A 5,289-nucleotide genomic window follows, 5' to 3' on the forward strand; every position below is an offset into this window, starting at 1 on the left:
TCTCTATGCATCTGGGGAGGGCAAAAACAGCCTTCCCCACCCCCTCGGAGGCCCTCTGGAGGCCCAAAACATCCCATTTCCCAACATCCGGTTGGACAGGAAGTGACATTTTTTGCTGTCCTCAGCCTCCAGAGACTCCTAGAGAGGCTCTGGAGGGTGGGATATCAAAAAAGACACTTCCTGTCCAACCGAAAGTTTGGAAACGGGCCATTTTGGGCCTCCAGAGGGCCTCCGAGGGGGTGGGGAAGGCTGTTTTTGCCCTCCCCAGATGCATAGAGAGGATCTGGAGCCAGGTGAGAAAGAAAAATAGGCCTACCGGGCCATTGCATGCCAGGAGTGGGGAGGGGTAGGGTTGCGTGTGCATGCACAGGGCAGGGTACATAGAATTATGGGTGTGGGCATGCATGTGAACCTTCCCCCCCCCCAAATCCTGGCATGCGATGGCAAAAAGGTTAGAAATCTCTGGAATAGGGGATTCAATTAAAGGTGTACTATAAATAGAGTGCAGATAGTTCTCAGCTTATGACCACAACTGAGCTCCAAATTTCCATTGCTAAGAAGACAGTCGTTAAGCGAGTTTTGCCCCATTTTATAATCTTTCTTGCCACAATTGTTAAGAGAATCACTTCGGTTGTTAGTAACACGGTTGTTAAAGGAAACTGGCTTTCCCATTGGCTTTGTTCATTAGAAAGTCACAAAAAGTGACCACAGGACTGCAGAACACTGAAACTCTCACAAATACAAGTCAGTAGCCAAGCATCTGAATTTTGATCACGTGACCCTGGGGATGCTGTGTGGAAAACGGTCATAAGTCACTTTGTTTTAAACTTCAAGTGGTCATGAAATGAATGGCCGTAAGTCGAGGACTACCTGTAGATGAAGTAGCTTGCTTAGAATCAATTCAATCCAGTTCAGGTTTTATATTATTATTATTATTATTTATATCAGTTCAAATGAATTCAAAATAAAAATATACTCTTTCCAATAGTGAGTAATGAAAATTTTATTTATTTATTTATTTATTTATTTAGTCACAACAGTATATATAAGCATAAGCATGAAAATAACTATATAATATATAAGCATATATATAAGCATAAGTATGTAATAACTATATTAATTGGATATAATGAAAGGAAACAATAGGACAGGAACGGTAGGCATGTTTGTGCTCTTATGCACGCCCCTTACAGACCTCTTAGGAATGGGGTGAGGTCAATAGTAGACAGTTTTTGGTTAAAACTGTTTTGGTAAAAACTTTTGGTTTTTGGGGATTTTGAGAAAAGACCACAGAGTCAGGTAGTGTGTTCCAAGTATTAATAACTCTGTTACAGAAGTTATTTTTTCTGCAATCAAGATTGAAGCGGTTAATATTAAGTTTAAATCTATTGTTTGCTCTTGTATTGTTGTAATTGAAGCTGAAGTAATCTTTAATAGGAAGGACATTGCAATAGATGATTCTATGAGTTAAACATAGGTCCTGTCGAAGGCAGCAGAGTTCTAAGTTTTCTAAACCCAAGATTTCAAGTCTGGTGGCATAAGGTATTTTGTTGTATACAGAGGAGTGGAGAACTCTTCTTGTAAAATATTTCTGGACACATTCAATTGTACTGATGTCTGAAATGTGGTGAGGGTTCCAGACAGGTGAGCTGTATTCAAGAATTGGTCTAGCAAATGTTTTATAAGCTCTGGTTAACAGTGTAGCATTTCTGGAGAAGAAGCTACATAAGATTAGGTTTATAACTCTTAAAGCCTTTTTTGCGATGTAGCTGCAGTGGGCTTTGGCACTTAGATCATTGGATATGAAAACTCCAAGGTCTTTAACTGATTGGGGGTCATCTGTAAGGTAATGTCCATCGAGTTTGTATTTAGTGTTTAGATTCTTTTTTCCAATGTGTAAGATAGAGCATTTGCTGGTTGAGATTTGGAGTTGCCAAGTTTTTGACCATTCTGACAAAAGTCAGGGTCTTTTTGAAGGGTAGCTCTATTGTTGGTAGTGTTAAATAGTTTGACATCATCAGCGAAAAGAACACAATTACTTTTAATATGGTCACAGAGATCATTAATGTATAATATGAAGAGTGTTTGTCCAAGAACACTGCCTTGGAGAACGCCGCTATTGACAGGAACAGGATTTGATAGGGCACTACCTATTTTGACCATTTGTTATCTGTTTGATAGGAACGCTGATATCCAATTGTGGAGGGGTCTGGAGATGCCATAGGATTTTAGTTTTAGGAGAAGTCTGTCATGTACCACTGAGTCAAAAGCTTTATAGACGTCTATGTAAATTGCATCTATTGTTTTGCCTTGATCAAGATTTGTAGTCCATATGTTTTTGCAGTGAAGAAGTTGTAAGTTACATGATAATTTTTTTCTGAAACCAAATTGTTTATTAGAGAGTAGATTGTTTCTAGGTGGAGGATAATGGATTGGTTGATAATAGATTCCATAACTTTACAGGTGACGCAGCATAGAGAGATTGGTCTGTAATTTTCAACTAAGCTGGGGGTCTCCTTTTTTGAAGACAGGGATGACCGTGGCTAGTGACCAAAGTTTGGGAAGGGAACTGGTCATGAAGGCTTTTCCAAAGATTATGCTTAGGGGTTCTGCTATATTAGTGGAAAGCTTTTTTAAGAAGCATGCACATAGTCCATCAGGTCCTATAAATAGGGATGGTTTCAGTTTGTGAAGAGCTTTTTCAACATTTTCTTCAGTGAAATCTATATGTGTTAGGTCGTTGTTGGTGCGGTTGGGGAATGTCGGGTATGAGCCATTACTGTTAACAAAGGTTGAGCCGAAGAATGTGTTAAAGAGGTTTGCTTTAACTATTTCATCATTATTTTTTTTGCCATTAGATTCTTTTAGTGGTGGGATGATCTCGAGTCATTAAGTTTGTTGTTCACAAAATTATAAAAAGCACGATTGGAATTTGTGCTCAGAAGGTCTTCTTCTTGCTTGGTGTGGTAATTGGTGCATTCAATTTTTATTTGGTTGCATATATCTCTGTAGCGGTTTTTGAAATTAGCTACATATCCCTTTTTGTTTTTTCTCCAGAGGGATTTTTTTTTTGGATTGAAGCTTTTTTATTGATATGGATAATTTCTTTTTCCTGATTTTTGTGGTGGTTTGTGGTACGTAGAGTTTAATGACTCTATTGACTTCAAGTAGGAAAACTCTGTAGTGGTCTTCAGCAGTGATACAGGTTGAGAATAGATTTTGCCAGTCAAGAAATGAGAGGTAGGTGTTTATAAGGTCATAGTTGGCTTTTTTGAAATTGTAGTTTGGAATACTATTATTATGAAGATAAAATGAACAATATTATACAAAACCACTAAACTTGATTTTATTAAACACTTTTTAATATGGCTGGTTATTTAAAAAAACAAAACCCTAAAAATAAGCAATTCACTTGTTTGGGTAAAAAGATGTCTAATAGTTGCTTATTGATATGTAGGATCCTACAGACAACAAAGCAGTACTTAGCTGGGTTTACTGAGACAGCGTCATGTTGGTCAAAAATAATAGGTGAAGCTAAATAAATATCAGTGATACTGGCGACCATATTTGTCTAAGAGTGGGGATAACAGCTCTTGGCGCGAAACAGTATTATGGGAACGTAACAGTGTAGTATATGCACCTTGCAAGTATAGTGTGCAAGTATAGACCCTTTGATCTGATTTCTCAATGCTATTTGCTAACCCTTACAATGAACGATTGACTGTGCCTAGTCAAATGAAGAGGACTAGGGATAAAATGATAGCAGTCTTCCAGTGCTTGAGGGGCTGTCAGAAAAGAGTGGAGGTTGATCTATTCCCCAAAGCACCTGAGGGCAGGACAAAGCGCTCCATGGCTTAGGACCGGGTTATCTACGAGACCGCCTTCTGCCACTGATAGCCTCCCAACGACCTGTGTGCTCCCACAGAGTGGGCCTGCTCAGGGTGCCATCGACCAAACAATGTCGGTTGGCGGCCCCCAGGGGGAGAGCCTTCTCTGTGGCAGCACCGGCCTTTGGAATGAGTTACCTCCGGGGTTATGCCAACTCCCCGACCTCCGAACCTTCAAGCGGGAATTGAAGACTCTACTATTTAATCGTGCGGGACTAGCATAAGTGCATTTTAATTATAATTTTATATTTTAAAGGGTTTTACGTCGGTCTATGACCGTTTTAGTTAATTAGGCCTATTAAATATTTGTTTTAAATTCGTTTTAAATTTGTTATTTATTTTATGTATACTCTGTGTTTTTAATATGGCTGTCAACCGTCCTGAGTCCTTCGGGAGAAGGGCGGTATAGAAATTAAATTATAAAAAATAAATAAATAAAAAGAAGTAATGGCTGAAAGATCATAAAAGAGTGATCTGACCTAGAACTAAGGAGACATTTCCTGAGAGTAAGAACAAATAATCAATGGAACTATTTACCTCCAGAAGTTGTGGGTGCTCCATCACCGGAGGTTTTCAAGAAGAGATTGGGCAGCCATTTGTCTCGAACGATAGGATCTCCTGCTTGAGCAGGGAGTTGAACTAGAAGACCTCCAAGGGCCCTTCCAACCCTAATATTCTGTGTTCTATGTTCCACCATTCGTGGTAAGATGGATGAGTCTTAGACATCCTGTTTTACTTTGGCTCTGATCCTCTCTGAATAATTTCTTATTTATTTGACCTACAATTATTCTTCAGGTTTACCAGTTATATATGCTACTGATGAATAATCGCTACAATGATCACAGCAGGGAGGTATTGGGGGCTCAGTGTCCCTGAATGGAATGAATGAAAAAAAGGACCATGGGGGATATGAAAGCTGTGATTCAATATCTACGGAGCTGCCACAAAGAAAAGGGGGTCAACCTATTCTCCAAAGCAGCTGAAGGGAAGACAAGAAGCAATGGATGGAAACTAATCAAGGAGAAAACCAACTTAGAACTAAGGAGAAATTTCCAGAGAGTTAGAACAATTAACTAGTGGAACAACTTGTCTCCAGAAGTTGTGAATGCTCCAACACTGGAAGTTTTAAAGGAGAGATTGGACAACCATTTGTTTGAAATGGTATAGCGCTTCCTGCCTGAGCAGGCAGTTGGACTAGAAGACCTTCAAGGTCCCTCGACTAAATAGAATAAAACAGTTGAAAGGGACCTTGGAGGGCTTCTAGTCCATCTCTGTTATTTTGTTATTCCCTAATATGAAGATGACATGCAATTCTATCTCTTCCACATGATTAGAAATGTAGAATATTTTCATTCCCCCCCCCAAAAAAATATTCCTAATTATATAAAACTTTCAAACCCAC

Source organism: Ahaetulla prasina, chromosome 1, assembly GCF_028640845.1.
Source record: "Ahaetulla prasina isolate Xishuangbanna chromosome 1, ASM2864084v1, whole genome shotgun sequence".
Classification (NCBI taxonomy): Eukaryota; Metazoa; Chordata; class Lepidosauria; order Squamata; family Colubridae; genus Ahaetulla; species Ahaetulla prasina.